General features: G+C 40.5%; 1 pseudogene; it reads right to left on the minus strand.

The window, feature by feature from the left end:
- Positions 1-249: 249 nt before the first annotated feature.
- On the minus strand, positions 250-367 carry LOC126250377 (5S ribosomal RNA; annotated as a pseudogene).
- Between the last annotated feature and the right edge of the window lie 24143 nt (positions 368-24510).

Here is a 24510-nt window from a genome sequence, read left to right on the forward strand (position 1 = left end):
AACATGTTTAGCTTCCCTTTCTCACAATGCTAAACTAACTAAACTAAACTTCTCCCGAACAGGCCATGACGGCCCAACGGTACCGACCGGCCGCCGTGTCATCCTTAACCCACAGGCGTCACTGGAAGGGGATATGGAGGGGTATGTGGTCTGCACACCGTTCTCCTGGTCAGTTTCCGAGACCGGAGCCGCTACTTCTCAATCAAGTAGCTCCTCAGTTTGCCTCACAAGGGCTGAGTGCACCCCACTTGCCAACAGCGCTCGGCAGAACGGATGGTCACCCATCCAGGTGGTAACCCAGCCCGACAGCGCTTAACTTCGGTGATCTAACGGGAACCGGTGTTACCACTGGGGCAAGGCCGTTGGCTTTTTCACAATGCGACTCAATTAAAATGATTAAAGACGCTCAGCAGGGAAACGCACTCGTTGGTGAGGCATTGTTGCTCCTCTAGAATGAATGTTGTAAGCACTCTTCAGCTCTAAGCCCAGCGCAGTTACTGCCTGCACAGGCAAAACAAGACACACCTGCTGAGCGCCACCTGACCGCTGATGACAGTGTCTAAAGAGACACTAACACTACAACTCCTTAGAATATACATTTTGCACCCTGGTACCACTGAACACATTCATTGAGGGTGTTGCTTTTTTAATTTCCTTCAGTGCATATTTCAGGTACCATGTATAGAAATATATGTAGTTGCGAATAGGTTTCTGAAACGATAAAATTAATTGAACTTTAGAAAAAGTGACCTACAAATACACGGTGTAGTAACACAAACAAAAACAGTGAACCACATAAACGTTTATTTCTTGTAAGAGGAGAAACGGAGGACTTACGAAATATATTTTTTTCAGTTTTAATATACCTCTTTGATGAAAGAGAACTTGGAGTCAGAAAGAAAACATCGTTATAAATCTGCGAGACTAGTTGTTTGATTTATTGAAGATCTCATAATACGTATTATTATAAAGATACAGAAGTTATCATTATGCCAACTTTGATTTGTAGCATTTATTCAAAAACAGTAGTAAAGTCTGAGAAGACGTTTTTTCCGAGAACCTTAGCAAAATAAAAAGTGAATATTTTCAAATACTTAAAAGTCTCCATTTTCTGGAGACTTTCTGATAAGAAACAATTAGACACACCTAAATAACGAAGTTTACATAGCCATTTCCAGTACTCCACATTGCCGCAAAGAAAAGTTTTTTTTTTTTTTTTTTTTTTTGCTGTCGCGGCTGAAGAATAACAAGCCATGTAGTACGTGTAGAAGAATTTAATTTGAGTGTCCCACGCGCTCCCGAGAGCATTGGTGTGTGAAATAGGGAGGTGTAACGGACCCGGATCGAATATGAGCCTTTGATTGAAGCGCGTTTGTCTGGCGTACTGGCCAAAACATTTTCGCTTCCGTGAAGTAGTCTGCAGAGAAAGAACTTCTTTTGCTCCTTGTGTTGGGCGTTTTCCTGAGGCTCTGATGCAATGGAAGAGTGGATGTGAAGAGTCTAACATTATCGCGTAAAGTAAATAAAATAAAAGGCTCGTAGCGACTGCTAACAGAATGAACAGAAAAGCAAATTATCTTCGTATAATTTGTGTGCAAGTGGGACGGTAGAGGGGAGAGGGCAGAAGGAGAAGGAGGAGGAAAGAGGAAATAATGAAATTCATTACGCTGAGCTCACGGACTTGTGTTGGTCTTTGTGTTTTAGTTAGTCGCCTCCTTTTCCGGCGCTCCTCCCTCTGGCAGCCGCTCCTCTCGCGCCGTCTTTTAAGTCAGCTTCATAGGGAACGTGACTTGCCTACACGCCAACGACTTGCTTTACTGCTGGTCGTAAGGGAACCGTTAGAACACAAAATACGGTGCCAACTTGTGGCTATTTGTTGGTATTCTGGCGGAGCGACGAAAAAGACAACGAAAATACCGTAAAAGTTGGTCTGGTAACTCTGTATAAGGTTTTACTTTTAATACCGTAAACTTTGTCATTTGACGTCTAGAAATGAGTAATAACGTGGTGTTGCGGGTTTTAACAGTAGTGTAAAAGTTGATGTGGTTGTAGCCTCTGTAATAGTGTCGTGAACAACGTTTTAGTGCTGCTTTAACGATGGTTCTGGAAAGAAATTATTCTTTAGAGGTCTATGAAGAAACCTTGGAAGGCAAATTAAAAAGAGCAAAAGATGAAGAGTAGTTGGAAGGGCTATTGTGTTTGTAAATATTGTATCATGTATGTAACTTAAAGTCCGAAAGTGATGAATAAACTTACGGACCTAGCAGCATATTCAGAAAGTCAAACAAAAGGTAAGCCAGATAGATGAAAATCATTTCTAAAGATAATGATACTTAAGTTTACAGGTTTAGCTATAAATAATACGTGATTAGAAATTCAAGTCTCACCACGTGGTCTCTAATAAGTTCATAAAATAATACAGTAAACTTTCAAAGACATCCACTAAGCAAAGTTTGCATTACACAAGACAAAGTTCGAACGAACAGTGCAAAGAACTCCAGTTGGCTTGTATTCACATTACGTTAGCAACGATATAAGGTTTGAGGAACATAAACGTTTTTGCTTCTTAAACGTTTCGCCTTGTTTGAGAACTTGGAAGTGGATATCTGGGATGTGTTAATCAGTTTCTATGTCATCTGTGCTCAGTATTCCTATCTTTTCAACGCAGTCTTCATTCTTGTTTCAGTTTCTAAATTTACAGATACGTATGCCCTCACTTTCACACTGGTCTGTACCTTCACAGTAGGAAAATGTAGGTACAGAAAAATGGTTCAAATGGCTCTGAGCACTATGGGACTTAACATCTGAGGGCATCAGTCCCCTAGACATCACAAACATTCATGCCCGAGGCAGGATTCGAACCTGCGACCGTAGTGGTCGCGCGGTTCCAGACTGTAGCGCCTAGAACCGCTAGGCCACACCGGCCGGCGTAGATACAGAAATTTCGTCTATTGGATATAAAAAAAGTAATTTTGGAGTCGATGATGTTAGTCTCACAGGTTACAAAGAATAGTAAATAAAAATAAAAAGCAGCTTAACCTTATCCGTTAGAAGGAAATGACAGGAACTGTAGTAATTCAAATCAGTTCATGCATAAATTGCACCTTAAGTTACAAAATAACTTTATTTTAACTGTGGATACATGAAGGTGGAATTATGTACAATAAATGAAGGAGTCATGGTAAAAGTTTTCGTTCTAGTTTTGAAGGTATAAGAGTATCTTTGGATTACTGGAATGCATCGTATAGAACAGTAGCGTGCACCTGTGTTTCCTCTGACTCAAATTTTGTCGACAGCGGTTGTGAAATATATTGTAGCAGCGAGAAGAATTACCTCTGATAAATTTTCTAATGCTTTTCTTATCATATAGCTATTAAATGCTACAATTATCTTATTTCAATTCCTCTTATGCATTTCGCAGCTTTCGTTATTAACTATAATTCCATACATAGGTTGTTTATTGAGATAAAATCAAACCTTGATAGTGATCTTCTTTGAGAGAGAAGGTTGGTTGCTTTGAATTAATTATAAATTTTTCAGTCTTCCTGTGTGGTACTGCCACCTTCCACTAAAAAGTGCCACTAAAACAACGGTCTTCGAAGGCATATACATCCCCAGTTTCCATCCTTCTGATTCGAAATGCAATCATATTAAGAACTGACCTTTCTAGACATTATCTGTCTCTACATAGAGTTTCAATGTATGGTGTCATAATAATTGAAATAATAAATCTAATACAAAGTATCTGAGCATTGTAAGACCACATGCATACTGTATCCACTGAAGTCACTACATTCTCCTCTACTGAGTCCTTCAAGCCTGTTGGTCTTATTGTGGCTAGAGGTGGGGCTTTTATCTTGGTTGCTGGCTGTCTCAGATGCATTTGCCAGTACAACAAAGAGCGGTCATGTGGCCATTCTACACCTGTACTCCACCAGTTCAATGGAATGAAATGGATAACAAAGACTTCCACTAAGAAATAGTCTAAACTACACCAGTCACTCAGCTTTTATAGTGCAGTATTGCAGTGTGGTAAAATTAACAAATGTTCCATTAGAACTACAGCCTTCCACAGCATCCACATCCCCCGCTTCTTTCCTGCTGATTTTGAAATGCAATTTACTGACAAAGAACAACCGGTACTCAAGCAGAGCAACAGGATTAGATTCATAACACAGATTTTCACCAAGAGAAAGTCCATAAAATTCCTGTCAGTCCTCTTCCTTAGTAGGGTCTCTCCGCATGGTACTGCGGTCCACCACTCACAAATCTTCCATTAAAACTACAGCATTCTACAGGATATGCACCCCCAGCTTCCATCCTGATTCTGAAATGCGATTTACTTAGAAAGAAGAGGCATGATTCCAACAAAGGAATAGAATTGGATGTGTAACAGATTTTCACATTGTTTACAGGCAAATAATTAAAATTATAGGCAGACACAGCAGCTTATGACCTGTAAACGACCATAATTGTATGTAATGTGTACTTCTACAGAAGTCAACTCTTGTGTGTTCTTATTACCCCAGTGGCCAAACTGAAGAATGGTTGTTGTTGTTGTTGTGGTCTTCAGTCCAGAGACTGGTTTGATGCAGCTCTACATGGTACTCTATCCTGTGCAAGCCTCTTCATCTCCGAATAACTACTGCAACCTACATCCTTGTGAATCTGCTTAGTGTATTTATCTCTCGGTCTCCCTCTACGATTTTTACACTCCTCGCTTCCCTAAAATACCAAATTGGTGATCCCTTGATGCCTCAGAACCTGTCCTACTAACGGATCCCTTCTTCTAGTGAAGTCGTTCCACAAATTTCTCTTCTCCCCAGTTCTTTTCAATACCTCCTCATTAGTTATGTGATCTCCATCTAATCTTCAGTATTCTTGTGTAGCATCACATTTCGAAAGCTTCTATTCTCTTCTTGTTTAAGCTGTTTATCGTTCATGTTTCACTTCCATACATTCTGAAAAGACTTCCTGACACTTAAATCTATATTCGATGTTAACAAGTTTCTCTTCTTCAGAAACGCTTTACTTGCCATTGCCAGTCTACATTTTGTATCCAATCTACTTCGACCATCATCAGTTATTCTGCTCCCCAAGCAGCAAAACTCATCTACTACTTTAAGTGTCTCATTTCCTAACCTAATTCCCTCAGCATAACCTGATTTAATTCGACTACATTCCATTATCCTCATTTTGCTTTTGATGATATTTATCTTCTATCCTCCTTTCAAGACATTGTTCATTCAGTTCAGCTGCTCGTCCAGGTACTTTACTGTCTAAGACCGAATTACAATGTCATCGGCAAACATCTAAATTTTCATTTATTCTCCATGGATTTTAATTTCTCCTCAAAATTTTTCTTTTGTTTCCTTTACTATACAGATTGAATAACATCGGAGATAGGCAACAATCCTGTCTCACTCCCTTCTTAACCACTACTTCCCTTTCATGTCCCTCGACTCTTATAACTGCCATCTGGCTTCTGTGCAAATTGTAAATAGCTTTTCACTCCCAGTATTTGACGCCTGCCAACTTCACAATTTGAAAGAGAGTATTCCAGTCAGCATTATCAAAAGCTTTCTCTAAGTCTACAAATGCTAGAAACGTAGAATTGCCTTTCCTTAATCTATCTGCTAAGATCAGACGTAGGGTCAGTAGTGCCTGACGTGTTCCAACATTTCTGCGGAAACCATTTGGCCTGCTTAGCTGGGTAGTAACGTGCACGCCTCCCATGCAAGCGAGCCTGTTTTTGATTCTCGGCTGGGTTGGAGACTTTCTCTGCTCAAGGACTTTGTGTTGTGTTGTCCTAATCATCATTTCCTCCTCATCACCAGCGCGCAAGTCGCCCAATTTGGGGTCGACTGAAATAAGACTTGCATTTGGCTGGTCACACTGGCCGAGCGGTTCTAGGTGCTTCAATCCGGAACCGCGCTGCTGCTACGGCCGCAGGTTGGAATCCTGCCTCGGGCATGGATGTATGTGATGTGCTTAAGTCAGTTATGTTTAAGTAGTTTTATGTCTAGGGGACTGATGACTTCAGATGTTAAGCCCCATAGTGCTTAGGGCCGTTTGAAATTGCATTTGGCGGCCGAGCTTCCCCGTATGGGGCCTCATGGCCAACGATACCATACGTTCATTTCCATTTTTTTTTTTTTTTTTTTTTTTTTTTTTTTTTTTTTTTTTGCGGAATCGACCTGATCTTACCGGAGGTCAGCTTCTACCAGTTTCTTCTGTAAAGAATTCGTGTTAGTATTTGCAGGCGTGACCTATTAAACTGCTGGTTCGGTAATTTTCACATCTGTCGACACTTGCTTTCAATTTCGTTAAAAATCTAAGCAAAGTCTTGCTTTATATCCACATCAGTAAGATGATAATCATCTACACACAGCTGATACACTATTCCAGGAACCTGATCCATTAGCACATGCATTTTAACATCGACCAAGTCCACTGCATAATACATAGCTATAGGTTTCTTATATTTCCCCGAAATGGGTTCCAGTGCTTCCCTGCTAACTTCTCTCCGATTTTCCTGTTGCTGATGCAGTATTGTCCACATTTGGGGGAATAGGGCAGTTTCGGCTTGACACTGTGTCTCTAGAATGTCCCAGCTTTCCACTATCAAATCACGTATATGCGGTGTCCTCTCTCTTCTGTAATATGTGCTTTCATTAATGGCCTACAGCTTTCACCACAAACTCCACTTTGTCTCTAAGTGTGCGCTTGGTGTCATTCCTATGCTGTATGTAGTGCTTACATTAAAGTCCTGCAGCTTATGCTGCAAATTTCGATTATTGCCTCTGTATAACGCCTTTTTCTCCTAAGTGCCCCTATAAATTTGAGTAGGGAAGGAATTATAGTTGGTATGTTACAGTTGGTTTGTGTGGTAACAGAATCAGATATTTCTCTATAGGTACGCCGTGATACAGCTCCAAGTCGCAAACAGTGTAGCGAAGTGTGCAGTACTAGCGGCTTCTGGTATAGTAATCTAACATCGCGAAATGCTTGTTAATAGATCATACACATCCAAATATGTCATCAATAGTACTACGCAAGTTAGAAAATAGCATATTTTAAACCAGCAGAATATCGTCCTTATTGACAAACAGTGGTGTTGTCTGTAAATTTTACGTTTTCGCACTATGATCGTGAATCCTTAGTGATGACAAGATTTGTGGAAAGAAGTGTTAAGATCGTAATGTAATCATATTAAGAACTGACCTTTCCAGACATTATCTGTCTCTACATAGAGTTTCAATGTATGGTGTCATAATAATTGAAATAATAAATCTAATACGAAATATCTGAGCAGTGTAAGACCACATGCATACTGTATCCACTGAAGTCACTACATTCTCCTCTACTGAGTCCTTCAAGCCTGTTGGTCTTATTGTGGCTAGAGGTGGGGCTTTTATCTTGGTTGCTGGCTGTCTCAGATGCATTTGCCAGTGCAACAAAGAGCGGTCATGTGGCCATTCTCCACCTCTCTCTCTGCAGGAGCACTATCTATCTGGCGTGTGGGCTGTAGTGGACTGACAAGGTAGCCAGTCCACAGAGACGGGTAGCCGAAAGGGCACACGTACACACACGCCGACTGGCGCGAAGTCTGGAACAGGATACGTGATGAATGTGATAAAGAAAAGAACGTGGCTACTAGAACACTTAACTTTTATATCGTCCTTTGGTAGACAGCATTCTTGATGATACAAGTGAGACTCTTTAGATTCATGAAGTAACTAATGGCGCCTTGCTAGGTCGTAGCCATGGACTTAGCTGAAGGCTATTCTAACTGTCTCTCGGCAACTGAGAGAAAGGCTTCGATCAGTGTAGTCGCTAGCAACGTCGTCGTACAACTGGGGCGAGTGCTAGTACGTCTCTCGAGACCTGCCTTGTGGTGGCGCTCGGTCTGCGATCCTGACAGTGGCGACACGCGGGTCCGACATGTACTAATGGACCGCGGCCGATTTAAGCTACCACCTAGCAAGTGTGGTGTCTGGCGGTGACACCACATGGGCAGTGACCAAATGTTGTGAAGGGTTAGCATCTCATATATGATGCATAGAGGCACCGACCCAGTATTGTCAGGCGTTGGAAGCTGGTGCATGATATCCACGATCTGCTAGTTGCGACCTGCGGTGTGGGATGGCGAGGGAGACGCTTGATTTTTCCGCCATATGCAGGTCATTCAACTGGCCTAGACAAAAGGGGAGAGGGTGACCCTTAAAGTGAGCTAGTATGCCCACAGTGGATGGCTGACCATTTTCCCTTCGTTTTTTTTTTTTTCATGCAATTGCCCTACAGACATGGGTATTCGAAGTGTGGTTATCTTGGCATGTGATATGTATCAGCTTACGTTGTGACCTTGAATTTACCACACAGTTGTCCTAGAGGTATGGGAGGTGACCTTTACATAGATCGTTAACTGTTCCAGAACCTGATTTGTTATACTACTCACCCTATATATTAACTAGTTAATAGTTTGTTTCCGACCTGCTGTTGAGTGATAGAGTTGCTGTTATGTACACTATTTCATGAAAACTATCTGGATACCTGTTGGTAGACATGAGTGTGTCTACCCTTTCCCTTCATGATTACTTGAACTCCATTATCTACATTTCAGCCGACGTGTCTGAACGTCTGTGGAGGAACGGTAACCCATTCTTCCTCAACATCTGAAACCAAAGAAGGCAGTGATGATCGGCGTTGGGGTTTAGGGTAAAGTCGACGATCTAAACCATCCGCAAGCCCTAAGATGTTCCACTGGGTTCAGGTCGGGACTGTGGACAACTCAGGGAGTTTTAAGAGCGTTAATTTCCACAAAATATTGCCTCATAGATGTTGCTTTATGACAGGGTGCATTATCATACTGATAGAATCAATCATCATCTCAGAACTGTTCGTCTACTGTAGGCTATAAAATGTTTTGTTACCTTTCTGCATTCAGCATTTTCTTAAACGCAGTAAAAGGAACACCATGAAAAATACCCCAACACCGTAATACAACTGCCTCTGTTGTTCACTGTTAGCACTATATGTGTTGGCAGATAATGTTTTCCTGGAAATCGCCACTTCCAAACACTTCTACCAGATTTCCAGAGGATATAGCGCAAAAGCACTTGTTTCCAGTCATCTAGTGTTCAAGTGTCGCTCTTTACACCACTTCAAACGCTATTTAACATTGACTGTAGCTTGCTCGACCACTGTACCCCTTCTTTTTAACTTTATGAGCACATTCATTGTGCTACCTAGACTGCTGGTACGCATGTGAATGACCTCGCACTTTTCTTTGTTTTGTGCCAATTGCCAGTTTTTGCACCATACAGAAATTCCCTGTAGATCATTTTGTAATTGGAATTGATCATCTGATGGTTTTACTAGACGGTAATTTACAGCATCATCTGCAAACAATCTAAGGGGGCTGCTCAGATTATCACCTAGATCACTTATGTAAATCAGGAACAGCAGAGAACCTATGACACTACCTTCCGGAACGCCAGATGTCACTTCTATGCTACTCGATGATTTACCGTCTGTCTCTACGAACTGTGACCTCTCTGAGAGGAAATCACGGATCCAGTCACACAACTGAGACGATACTCCATAGGCACGCAATTTGATTGATAGTTGACTGTGAGGAACGGTATCAAAAGCCTTCTGGAAATCTAGGAATATGGAATCGATCTGAGATCCCTTGTCGATAGCAGTCATTAGTTCATGGGAATAAAAAGCTAGCTGTGTTGCTCAAGAACGATATTTTCTGAAGCCGTGTTGGTTATGTATCAATAAATCATTTTCTTTTAGGTGATTCATAATTTTCGAGTACAGTATATGCTCCAAAATCCTACTGCAAATTGAGGTCAGTGATATGGGTTTGTAATTCCATGAGTTATTCCTATTTCGTTTCTTGAATATTGGTGTGACCTGTGCTACTTTCCAGTCTTGAGGAACAGACCTTTCGTCAAGTGAGTGGTTGTACATGATTGTTAAGAAAGACGCTATTGTGTCTGCATACTCTTAAAAGAACCTGATAGGTATATCATCTGGACCGGAAGACTTGCCTTTCTTAAATGATTTGAGTTGTTTCGCAACACCTAAGATATCTACTTTTATGTCTGTTCTGGTTTCGGATTCTGGAATATTCACTTCATCTTCTTTCGTGAAGGAATTACGGAAAAATGTATTTAGTAACTCCGCATTAGTGGCACCATCATCAGTAACATTTCCATCGCTATCGCGCAGTGACGGCATTTACTGTTTTTTGCCATTGGTGTACTTAACATACAACCAAAATCACTTTGGATTTTCTACCATATTTTGAGACAATGTTTCATTGTGGAAACTATTAAAAGTCTCTCGCATTGACGTCCGAACTAAAGTTCGAGTTTCCGTGAACCTTAGGCAGTCTTGGGGATTTTTCATTCTTCTGAATTTGGCATGCTTTTTTTCGTTGCTTCTGTGTTCTGACGCGTTTTGTGTACCATTGTGGATCAGTCCCGTCTCTTATTAACTTATGCGGTATGATTCTATCTATTTCTGTCGGTACTGTATCTTTGAATTAGATCCATATCTGGTCTTCGCTTACATAATAAGCTTGGAAGGAATGGAAACTCTCTCTTAGGAAGGCATCAAGCGAATTTTTATCTGCCGTTTTAAATAGATATATCTTGCGTTTATTTTTAGTGGTTTTGCTTGACATAGTTTTCAGCCTCGCTACAATGACCTTGTGTTCACTAATCCCTGTATCCGTCAGGACGCTCTCTATTAGATCAGGATTATTTGTGGCTAAGAGGTCAAGTGTGTTTTCGCAACCATTTACAATTCGTGTGGGCTCATGAACTAATTGTTCAAAGTAATTCTCAGAGAAAGCATTTAGCACAATTTCGGAAGATGTTTTCTGTCTACCACCAGCTTTCAACATGTATTTTCGCCAACAAATCGAGGGTAGATTGAAGCCTCCACTAATTATAACTGTATGAGTGGGGTACTTATTTGTAATGAGATTCAAGTTTTCTTTGAACCGTTCAGCTATTATATCATCTTAGTCCGGGGGTCGGTAGAAGGAGCAATTATTATTTTGTTACGGATGTTGAGTATAGCCTCTGCCAATAGTAATTCGCAGGAGCTATCTATTTTAACTTCACTACAAGATAAACTACTGCCAACAAGCACAAACCCACCACCACCTACTTTATTAAATCTATCCTTTCTGAACACGGTTTGCGCCTGTGTAAAAATTTCTGTTCCTATAACGATTTCAGCTTCAGTGCTTTCTATCAGCGCTTGAAGCTGTGGTAATTTTCAACACAGCTACGACAATTTACAACTACAATACCGACTGTTGCTTGGTCGATTCTTGTCGTTTCTTTGCCCTGCACCCTTTGAGACTGGAGCCCTTTTTGATCTTTCCCGAGACTGTCTGACCTAAAAAAAAAAGCCCAGTCCACGCCACACAGACCCTGCTACCCGTGTAGCCGCCTCCTGTGTGTAGTGGACACCTGACCTATTTAGCGGAATCCGAAACCCCACTACCCTATGGCGCAAGTCGAGGAATCTGCAGCCTACACGGTCACCGAACCGTCTGAGCCTCTGATTCAGACCCTCACTCGGCTCTGTACCAAAGGTCCGCCATCGGTCCTGTCGACGATGCTGCAGATGGTGAGCTCTGCCTTCACCTGTCTTGCAAGAGTGGCAGTCTTCAACAACTCAGATAGCCGCCGGAAACCAGAGAGAATCTCTTCCCATCTATTGCGACACACGTCATTAGTGCCGACATGAGCAACCACCTGCAGTTGGCTGCACCATGTACCCTTCATGGAATCCGGAAGGACCCTTTCCACATTCTGGATGACTCGCCCCGGTATGCACACAGAGTGCACACTGGCTTTCTTCCCGTCCTTAGCTGCCATATCCCTAAGGGGCTCCATCACCCGCCTAACATTGGAGCTCCCAATGACAAGCAATCCCACCCACTGCGCTTGTCCGGACCCATCAGGAAGACCTGCCACTGCCGCAACAGGGATTCGCGACCCCGCCACAGTTCACCAGTCACCGTCAGCCAAGTGTCGACCGGCAGGGACGTCCGAATCCGAGAGCACAGTGGCATCGGAGATCCCAGGAGATGCTACAGGTTCCAGAGGCGCCAAAGCGCTCGCCGCGGGTGTCCCAATATCATCGCGGCCCAGGGCAACAGCCTGGAGCCTGTCCACCAGGACCAACACTGCTTCCAGCTGTTTACGAACGGTGGCCAATTCCCCCAGAATCCGTATACAATAGGCGCAGTCCCTATCCGTCCCTAACAATTTTTTCCTCACAATTATCTCACAAGCCGTTCAAAACAATCAGATGACTGACGACTACGTGAATTTACACTATTCAGGTACTAAAACGCGATGTTACAAATCTCAAATGCTATAATACTCCAGACATTTGTGAATTGAACTATGCAAGTACCCAAAAACACGCAAAGAAGTTAAGAATTTAACTATGAAACAAATAAGTGGGCTAGGAGTATACGACTTGCTGCTGGCTGTTGCTTATCCAACGGCGGCAGGGAGCTCACTCCACTGATTTCATGTAATATTTACAACCGCCCTCTACAGTACTCGACGGTCTCTGTCCGTGAGTAGGTGAGGTCTGCCCGTTGTTGGTTTAAATGTGATTGTTCCATTGCGTTTTCACTTCACAACCACATCACCAATAGTCGACATGGCAAATTTTATTTTTATAGGGGTTGAAGTTATCACTAGTGGATTTATTACTCTCGTGACCTCCAATGAGCAGTCAACGTCCGAAATCAGTGAACTCTGCTGAGCGACCGGTTTTGCTGTTACTGCTTCTCCATTAACAGCAAAGTATCCCCTGCCTCCTTCTGTACATGTGGCATATTATGGTCAATTGCGTATTACATAAGGATTTTCGGACACTTCTGATCACATAGTGTACATGAACAGGTCATGATGTATGGGCTGAAGGTAGGGAATACAATAACTTTATATTTTAGTGCGTTACAAACATTAGGACATGAGTCAGTATTGCTACTAATACTCATTTCATTACAAAAAAATCCTAGGGAAATTACTTTTGCAATATTTGAAACTTGAAACTTCACTGTAGTAATTTGGTATATATCTAACTTAGAGTGTTTTTTCGTAAGTTTTAAATTTTTGTAGGTTTCAGATGTACAGTAAAAACTAGCTGCAGATGTGGTTCAGTGCAGTGTATTTTCGACCGGCAGAGACGACGGGGGCGGCGGAGGCAGCGGCGGCGGCGGCGGCGGCGGCAGAGATTGCATCGGCGTGGTCGATGCGCGGCTGGTGTGAGGCAGTCGTGGCGAATTACCAGCAATGTGCAGACGCTGTGTCTCATAGCCGCCTCATCAGCCCTCGCGATCCAAGTCTTCAGTCGTGCCCCACAGGAAGGTCTTTAACATAGAGTCTCAGACAGTAGAATATTAAGTTTCCACCTCTTCTGCTGTAGGTTTGCGAAATCTCACACAAGGCGCGTTTTATATTTCATTAGCCGATTTGTGTTATGAAACCTACCAGTTAAATTATACGTCAAAACAGCCGCTTTGAGCTATGTATGTCTTCCAATCGACACTCGTTTAAAGAATTTCTTTACAAATACTTGCAACAAAAAATATTTAACTTAATTATTTTTCCATTAGAAACAGTCTCTGGCATGGACATAAAAGCCAAAATCTTCTTTCGGATAGGGAGAGCAGACTCGAAACTTTTTTTACTTATTTGCTGCATTAACTACTAACCACAATAGTCTCTCCCTCTGCTGCAATTAAAAAACTAAAAACACTCAGGCGGTTATTGAATGGCGAGGTGCATCTTTTGTTGATTGGCGAGAAGCATCGTCTTCTTCTCATTCTACACCTGGAAAGATACGTTTGAGTGTTCTTAATGCATGTGAGCTATCAGAATATAATTAATGTACATAACTTGAAATTTTATGAACGATTTTACCCTGACAATACATGTTACTTACGGTATCTACACGCTTTGACATGTTCTGTAGGGAATAGTTTGTTTCCTAAGAATTTTTGCTGTGCTGAGGTATCGGGGAATAACACTTCCAACGCAGATTGTGACGCATGTCTCATGAACTCTTCGTTCTTAATAATCTAAACTGAACAGCAAACACCCGCATGATATGTGATCCATAGCTTCTGACTAAAAGCTCTGTTTTTCTGCATCCACGCTTTTCAAATATAACATGACATTCACTTTCGTGTACACCGCAACATCCTTTCCTTCTTTCTTTTAATGTTAGTCATCTTACATACACCGCCTATATCAACTGTTACGATATGATTCCAGATTCCGCTTTTGGTTTCCTTGTTGGAAATTATTTCTACTGTTCCTAACATTTATGGGCAGTCAAAATCACGTTATATTTGCAGAGATATAATACATTTTGTATGGTACAGCTTCCGTGAGTTAATTCCAACAAGCCCGGTAGAAGAACACGCCACTACTTGATTTTAAATACTCCTTACAAACATTAATCTGTTACAATTAGTAATTGTTGGACTTACTAAACGATTTCAAAAATACCTAGGTGAAAATACTTTCTTTCATACATCTAGCTTCCACGCAAGACATTTTCATTAATACTAATAAACTAAACCAATTATACAAAACCATAACTCATCTGTTGTTTAGTTTGGTAATATTGCGGTAACTTTTTTATGTTGTAGCACCTCTATCCTCACCTCAACCTGATTAATTCAGTGTCTTACAAATATTAATTTTACTTACATAGAACTACTGCACTGTGGGAGACTCCGTTTTTTGTAATGGATGACTGATTCATACCGTAAATAGGACTTTAGACGAACTTATCAATACATCAAAAAGTGAATGATGTAAGAGTAATGTTATCATTATAATGTATAGCGTGTCGTAATTTTTTATGTTTACCGTTGCTCTTTACTTACTCCCATCTCCTTGGGACGTAGGTCGTCTAACGCAACTAATGAAAGGCTGTTTTTATTATTCCATACCCGTTTCGCTCCTTTTTATTTGTTAAGCATCTTCAGTGGTGTGTAATACAGTTTGTTTTTGAATATAATACTGCTTTATATAATTATTACTGATTTGTTGCTGTATTACGGTTTTTTGTTATTCTTTTGCTGAAGGATGAGAAACAATATTTTGTAGCTTAAGTTCCGTGATGTTAAATTTATATTTCTTTCTATGTAAGACTGCTTAAACCGAATTCCATTAGGATAAGAGAGCAGTGCCATACCTTCATAAACTATTTCCTAAAAACCGCGAAAATGTAGAAAAACAGGGTTTATGTGAGTCACCTGCACGAATTTCCGCTGTTTCTGAATTTCACGTTGACGGATTCCAAAATATTTTCTCCGGGCTGTCTGGCTACCGCCTCACAAGTTAGATCGGCATTGCGTATGTTAATGGATAAATAATTTATTTCGTTATCTTACTCAGTGTTTATGTTGGCTGTGTCACATTTAAGCTTCGCAGTTCACTCACCACATGGAGGATAACTGTATTAGCTAAAAAAACAGTATTTTATCTTGTATCAGAATTTTAATACACACGTCACTACAGATAAGCGATATTCAAATTCAGCATACTCATCTAAAAATCCTTAACTCGGTGAGAACAAGAACGTAAGTTAGCCAAACATGCAGCACATAAACAAAGTGACCTGTGCGTTGATAAACGACGCTCTATTTCTCTCAGCCCATGAAGTCCAGTTCTGTAGCTTTGTTATGAAAATCATATTTTATGTCTATAATTGTAAAAATGGAAAGAGACAGAATTTTCATTGATAAATTTCCCTGATTTAAGTATTCCGAACTAATGTTAGACAGGGCTGCATTAACTGAGTATATCAAGTGACCTAATACCCTGCACTGCGTATTTAATGACAGTAGGTTAAATTTCGAAAGTGATATATTTCTAGGTGTAGCGAAAAATATTTGCTACGACACTCATCGTCAGTTTTTAATGAATAAATAGTACATATCTGCGTGGTGCGTCATCTAAAGACAGGCGTCATACAGTTTGATAGACAGAACTTGTTGCTGATGTGGAAAGTGCACGATGCGACTTCTGTGTAGCCTGCAACGCAGCATTATTTTATTATTTATTTACAGGTGGCAAGAGCCTTATCGAACATACACATGCTCTACAAGCCTCTGCCATTTCCTTCTGTTGAGTTCACTGTTTGTCCATTAAATGTTCGTGTTCATTATAGTTGCGTCATCTCGGATGTTATCTCTCCACCTACTTCTGGATCTTCCTCTTCCTCTCGTTCCCTCTATTGTCCTTTCGAATGCTATTTTAGGTAGTCCCTTTTCTGTCTTTCTTGCTATATGGCCTGTCCAGTTCAACCTTCTCTCCTTTAGCACATCTAAGATGTTACGATGTTTGTACAGCTCTCTTAATTCTTCATTTTTTCTTATCCTCGATTTCATATTATCTTCATATACCGGACCAAAAATTTTTCTTAGTGTCTTTCTATCAAATATTAACACTTTTTCTTCATTTTTCTTTCTAAATATTAATGCTTCACATCCGCATAATGTTACTGGTATAATGGTCGACTGACACAACAGGATTTTGAAGTTAGAACTAAGTGATCTTTTCTGTAAGATTTTGACAAAACTAAAGAGTTTTTGTTCGCAGTTGCTAGACGGGCATGTACTTCTATATCCATTCCATTATTGTTACTAAATAGACTCCCTAAGTATTTAAAGCGGTCAAATGTTTTGAAAGAGTATCCGTCTACAGCCAAAGGTGCATCATTTCGGTTTTTCTTGCTTATGACCAGATATCTGTCTTTTCTTCGTTAATATGTAACCCTGCTTTCTCAGCAATTTTGTAGTAATTTTGCATTATTTTGAATATTTTTGTTTTGGAACTACTTACTAATGCTCCATCATCTGCGTAGGCAAGTCCAGTAATGTTCATCTCCTGCCTTTGAATTCCTTGTGGATTAGTTTTATTAAATTCTCTATCGATCTTCTCTACGACGAGGCTAACTAAAATAGGTGAAATGGCGTCTCCTTCTCTCAGTCCTCTGAACACCTTAAAATTTTCTGTTTCTCCTACAGGTGTCTTGATACGACATAAAGTTTCATCTGTACAGATTTTAATTAATCTGATTAGCTTTTATGGTATTTCAGATTCCATCATATTCAGAAGTGTCTGTCGGTCTATGCTATCGTAGACCTTTTTGAAAACTATAAATAATATGTGTACATCTACATTGAATTCCCAGGCCTTTTCAGTTATCTGTCTTAGAGTGAAAAGATGATCTAATGGGGATCTATTTATGCGGAAACCGCATTGGTGGTCACCAATTAATTCTTCAGTAATTGGGATCAATCTGTTTAATTGGCATGTCGATAGGATTTTATAAGTAACATCCAGTAAAGCTGGTCCTCTATAGTTGTCACACAGAAGGGGACCATTCTTCTTAAATGTGGGACATATTACTGCGGTTTTCCAGTCTGCAGGTATGGTTTCCGTCTTCCAAATTGTTTCTATTGAAGACTGTAGTTCGGCTTCCAGCTGTGGTCCTCCATCCTTTAATAACTTAGCGTATATCTGGTTTTCTCCACAAGCCTTGTTATTCTTTCATTTCTTTATGGCTTGCTGTATTTCATTTACTGATGGTGTGGTAACCTGTACATTGACTTTATCAAGTTCTTCAAATTTTAAGTAAGACTGTTGATCATTGCAGTTGAGTAATTGTAAAAAGTACGTCTTCTATCTCTTTTGTATGTCACTCTTGTTGGTCAGTATTTTCCCATGCTGATCCTTTATAAACTGCTCTTTTAGTAAATTTACCCAAATACTTTTTTAATATTTTGATACATCTACCATGCTCTGTGGTGCTTGAAATCATCGTCTACTTTTTTAATCATATTGTTGTAGTATTCCCTTTCCTCTTGTCTTAGGGTTAGTTGTGTTTCCTTGCGGATTTTGAAATATCTTTCCTTCAGAGTCATATTCTTTCTCTCTGTAATCCACACTTTTCTCGCATTTCTTCTCTCCAGAAATTATTCTTGGCACTTTTTGTTAAACCAAATTTTGCTAGGTCGTTTTCTTTTTCCTATTACTTTGGAAGATACTTCCTGAATACTGTAGCTCTGTTGTCTCCATCTGCTTTCGTTATCTCACTGATCCCTGTTGGACAGTCTAGTTTTCGTTAGGTTGCTTTCCATTTCTTTGGTAAAGTTTTCTTTTGCAGATTCTTCAGCCAGATTTCCTAAGTTATATCTACCAATTTCCTCTCTATTTTCATTTACTTTTCTTTTGAATTTTATTTTTATTTTTGATATGATTGACATATGTTCTATTTCACAATCGGCGCACGTAAGGGTTCTAATATCTTTAACATTGTTCTGGAATCTTTTTTGGATTGCCACATGGTCAATCTGATTCACTACTTCTCCATCTGGTGATATCCATGTCCCTAGGTGAATATGTTTGTGCTGAAATTTTGTACTGCTCAGCATGAGATCATTTGTTATTGCAAAGTTTATAAGTCGAACCCCATTATCCGAACATTTCTCGTGTCAGCTGAAATTGCCAATAGTTGGTTTGAAAACTTTCTGCTTTCCTAATATGGCATAAAAATCTCCAAACACTACTTTTACATTATGTCTACTTATTGAATTGTACATGTGGACCAACTGACTGCAGAATTCTTCTTTCATGAACCATGAACCATTGACCTTGCCGGTGGTGGGGAGGCTTGCGTGCCTCAGCGATACAGACAGCCGTACCGTAGGTGCAACTGCAACGGAGGAGTATCTATCTGTTGAGAGGCGAGACAAACGTGTGGTTCCTGAAGAAGGGCAGCTATCTTATCAGTAGTTGCCGGGGCAACAGTCTAGATGATTGACTGCTCTGGACTTGTAACATTAACCAAAACGGCCTTGCTGTGCTGACACAGCGAATGGCTGAAAGCAAGGGGAAGCTACAAAAAAAAAAAAAAAAAAAAAAAAAAAATGGCTCAAATGGCTCTTAGCACTATGTGACTTAACATCTTAGGTCATCAGTCCCCTAGAACTTAGAACTACTTAAACCTAACCAACCTAAAGACATCACACACATCCATGCCCGAGGCAGGATTCGAACCTGCGACCGTAGCAGTCCCACGGTTCCGGACTGCAGCGCCCAGAACCGCAAGACCACCGCGGCCGGCTGGGGAAGCTACAGCCGTAATTTCTCCCGAGGACATGCAGCTCTAATGTATGGTTAAAAGATGATGGCGTCCTCTTGGGTAAAATATTCCGAAGGTAAAACAGTCCCCCATTTGGATCTGCGGGAGGGGACTACTCTGGAGGACGTCGTTATCAGGGGAAACAAAATTGGCGTTCTATGGATCGGAGCGTGGAATGTCATATTTCTTAATCGGACAGGTAGATTATAAAATTTAAAAGGGTATATAGATAGGCTAAATTTAGACGTAGCGGTAATCAGTGAAGTTTGATGGCACGAGGAATAAGACTTCTGGTCAGGTTAATACAGGGTTGTAAAAACAAAACCAAGTAGGTGTAATGCAGGAGTTGTTTCAGTAATGAATAACAAAATAGGAGCGCGGGTAAGATACTAGGAACAGCATAGTGAGTGCTTTATCGTAGCCAAGATAGACACGAAGCCCACTCCTACCACAATAGTACAAGTATACAAGCCAACAAGCTCCGCAGATTATGAAGAGATTGAAGAAATGTATGATGAGATGAAGGAAATTATTCAGATGGTGAAGGGAGACAAAAATTTGATCGTCATTGGGGACTGGAATTCAATAGTATTAAAAGGAAGAGAAGAAAAAGTAGTAGCTGAATATGGAATGGGGGTAAGGAATCAAAGTGGAAGCGGCCTGGTAGAATTTTGCACAGAGCATAACTTAATCATAGCTGAAACTAGGTTTAAGAATCATGAAACCGGATTATATAAGTGGAAGTGGCCTGGAGACACTGGAAGATTTCAATAGAATATAATGTTAAGACAGAGATTTAGAATCCAGGTTTTAAACTGTAAGATATATCCAGGGGCAGATGTGGACTCTGACCACAATCAATTCTTTATGAACTATAGATTAAAACTGAAGAAACTGCAAAAAGGTGGGAATTTAAGGAAATGGGACCTGGGTAAAATGAAAGAACCAGAGGAGGTAGAGAGTTTCAGAGAGAGCATTAGAGGACGATTGACAAGAATGGGCGAAGAAAATATAGTAGAAGAAAAATGGCTAGATTCGAGGGATGAAATGGTGAAGGCAGCAGAGGACCAAGTAGGCAAAACGACGAGGGCTGTAGGTAAAACGACGAGGGCTTGTAGAAATCCTTGGGTATCAGAAGAGATATTGAATTGAATTGATGAAAGGAGAAAATATAAAACTGCAGTGGATGAATCGGGCAAAAATGAATACAAACGTCTCAAAAATGAGATCAACAGGAAGTGCATGATGGCTAAGGAGGGCTGCTAGAGGCCAAATATAAGAATGTAGACGCGTGTATCACTAGGGTTAAGATGGATACTGCCTACAGGAAAATTAAAGAGACCTTTGGAGAAAAGAGAAACGCTTGTATGAATATCAAGAACTCAGACGGAAAACCAGTTCTAAGCAAACAAAGAAAGGCAGAAAGGTGGAAGGAGTATATAGAGGGTCTATACAAGAGTGATGTACTTGAGGACAGTATTATGGAAATGGAAGAGGATGTAGACGAAGATGAGATGGGAGATACGGTACTGCGTGAAGAATTTGACAGAGCACTGAAAGACCTAAGTCGAAACAAGGCCCCGGGAGTAGACAACATTCCATTAGAAGTACTGATAGCCTTGGGAGAGACAGCCCTGACAGATCTCTACCATCTGGTGAACAGTATGTGTAAGACAGGTGGACTTCAAGAAGAATATAATAATTCCAATCCCAAAGAAACCTGATGTTGACAGGTGTGAATATTACCAAGCTTCCAGTTTAATACGCCACGGTTGCAAAATACTAACACGAATTCTTTACAGACGAGTGGAAAAAACTGGTAGAAGCCGACCACGGGGAAGATCAGTTTGGATTCCGTAGAAATGTTGGAACATGTGAGGCACTACTGACCCTACGACTTATCTTAGAAGATTAAGGGAAGGCAGACCTACGTTTCTAGCATTTGTAGACTTAGAGAAAGCTCTTGACAACGTTGATTCGAATACTCTCTTTCAAATTTTGAAGTTAGCAGGGGTGAAATACAGGGAGCGAAAGGCTATTTACAATTTTTACAGAAATCATGTGGCACTTACAAGAGTCGAGGGGCGCGAAATGGAAGCAGTGGTTAGGAAGGGAGTAAGATAGTGTTTGTTCAATCTGGATATTGAGCAAGCAGTAAAGGAAACAAGAGAAAAATTTGGAGTAGGAATTAAAATCCATGGAGAAGAAATAAAAGCTTTCAGGTTTGCTGATGACATTGTAATTCTTTCAGAGACAGCAAAGGACCTAAAGGAGCAGGTGTGTAAAATGGACAGTGTCTTGAAAGGAGGATATAAGATGAACATCAACAAAAGCAAAACGAGGTTAATGGAAGGTAGTCAAATCAAATCAGGTGATATTGAGGGAATTAGGTTAGGCAATGAGACACTTACAACAGTAGATGAGTTTTGCTACTTGGGGAGCAAAGTAACTGATTATGGTTAAAGTTGAGAGGATATAACGTGTAGACTGGCAATGGCAAGGAAAGCGTTTCTAAACAACAGAAACTTGTTAATATCGAGTATAGATTTAAGTGTCAGGAAGTCTTTCTGAAAGTATTTATATGGAGTGTAGCCGTGTATGGAAGTGAAACATGGACGATGAATAGTTTAGACAAGAAGAGGATAGAAGCATTCGAAATTTGGTGCTACAGAAGAATGCTGAAGATTAGATGGGTAGATCACGTAGCTAATGAGGAGGTACTGAATAGAATTGAGGAGAAGAGGAATTTGTGGCACAGGTTCACTACAAGAAGGGATCGGTTGGTAGGACATGTTCTGAGGTATCAAGGGATCACCAATTTAGTATTGGAGGGCGGCGTGGAGGGTAAAAATCGTAGAGGGAGACAAAGAGATGAATATACTAAGTAGTTTCAGAAGGATGTAGGTTGCAGTAGGTACTTGGAGATGAAGAAGCTTACACAGGATAGAGTAGCATGGAGAGCAGCATCAGACCATTCTCTGGACTAAAGACCACAACAACATCATTGTCATTAACTTCGTTGGGCGCATGTGCATTTATAAATGTAATATCTAACCAACGAGTCTGAACAGCAATGTATGATAGTTGATTATTGACATGTTTGAACTCCTTTATTGAGTCATTTATTGATTTGTGAAAGTAGAATCTAGTTCCAAATTCATGGCGTTGACAGCAATCTCCATACATTACAGTCCCGGCTCCTATTTTTAGTGATCCAGTTTCTTGTCGTCTTACTTCTTGGAGAGCAACCAGCTGTACCCTGTATTTCTGTAGTTCATTTATTATTATTTGGGCACTTCCAGGTCGGTGTAGACTTCTGATATTTCAAGAAGCAAAAGAGAAGTCCTTGTAGCTTTGAAAACTTTTGTTCCAATATATTCTGTCCTGTTTCCGGGGCATGCGTTGAGTATCCTGACCGATCAGCATTTTTACATGAGTGGGTTGGTAGCCCTCAGCACAACCCCCAACCTGGAGGACCAGGTGTCTTGATTTTGAGGTGCTCTACCCTTGGAGAGAGGCCTTCGTAACGGCTTGGCGAGCATCTTCGCCCGTGCTAGTTTTGGTCCACCCCGGGTATTTTATTTTTTCGGTTCCCTCCACATCTGGAGCGCTCTTCCCTATCCGCCATCTGGGGAGGCGCCCGTTGGGGGACTAGCAAACCCCACAAGGGGCAACATAGCATGCGTGAGTATATATGTAAATGCAAACGTACCAACAGTTATTGGTAAACACGTAGCTACAAAAAGGCTAGGAATACGCCGGCGATAAGTCATACGTTGCAAAGAAACAATGCCAAACAAACCTAGGAACTGCGATCCGTCAGACCCGAATTTACAAACAGAAACGTTTGTACAACACTAAACTTTGTTCTTTAAACTCACAATGGGGAGTGTCCTTTCATTCACTATTTTGTGTCATGACTGATGGCAAATTCTCACACGAAGAGGATCGAACGTAGCAGAAGAGATGTGACAAACAACGATATGATAATGAGCGTAAGTACTTTCAGGATCTAAATTTAACAGAATCGCACCTGCAGTCATTTGCTAAGAGTTTTCCTTCGCACCACTTAGCTAATTTTTTAAGTTCTCATTGTTAATAAAATTCACTTAAGCTGAATGAAAATGATGATATACACTTATTGACGACCAGGATAGCAATAAAATGCGTGTTCATAAAAACAGTATTCAATAAGCACATAGATCAGTTAAGTCCGCTGAATAAGGAAATGTGTAAGAAGAAGTCGTGAATCTTCCGGAACAAGAACTCACCGGATTCGCGTCTTATGAAATGCAAACAAGAAATAATCGAACTCATATCGGCTTCAGATGGCCACTAATACTAAAAAAAAAAAAATACAATAATGAGTAAACAAAATCATGCATAAATAACGCCGTACATAGTTTTTGACTTATGCTGAGATTCGATACCATATGCCCAAAACCAATTTTTACACTTGACGATTGCGTTCTTAATAAAACATATTGGAGCTTAATGTTTGATATGTAACCTAACAGTTCCAGAAAATTAAAACAATTATTCAAAAAGTTCGTCCGATTTCACAGGACGATATTTTTTATACTGATGTTGACAGAAACGAGACGATAGAAAAGTTTATATTTTCTAAGGAATCATCGAATTTTACAGGGGTATAAATTTTATATGCGTGCACGTACTATTTGGGTTCTATTTTACCATTACATTCAGAATTAAAGTTTTCATTTAACTTTCATAAATGTTCATTGTGCTCTACACTGGAAGCATGAGAAACACCCAGACGCAAGTAAACCTCACACCATACTTTTGTGGACATGTATGGTCAGCATTCTGCAATTGTTTGCTGCTGATGCTGTGGTGGACGGGAAAGTATTGTCGTTGGTCGTTGAGTGAGTGTAGGAAGATAAAAGATGACTTAAACAAAATTTGTAGGTCGTGCGATGAATGGAAGCTAGCTTTAAATGTAGAAAATGTAATTTGAAACAGATGTGTGCGAAAAACAGTCCCAAAATATTTGAATACAGCATCAGTAGCGTATTACTGGCCACAGTAAGGTCAGTTAGCTATCTAGGCGTAACACTGAAAACCAGTAGGAAATGGAATGAGCATGTGAGGATTTTAGTGGGTCAGTTTCGGTTTATAGAGAGAGTTTTGGTAACGTGTGGTTAATCTGTAAAGGAGACCGTGAATAGAACGTTAGTGCGAGGTATTGGTCAGTACTGATTAAATGTTTTGGCTCCCCACCAGGTGGGACTGAAGGAAGATATCGAAGCAGTTCAGAGGGGGGCCACTAGA

Source organism: Schistocerca nitens, chromosome 3, assembly GCF_023898315.1.
Source record: "Schistocerca nitens isolate TAMUIC-IGC-003100 chromosome 3, iqSchNite1.1, whole genome shotgun sequence".
NCBI lineage: Eukaryota > Metazoa > Arthropoda > Insecta > Orthoptera > Acrididae > Schistocerca > Schistocerca nitens.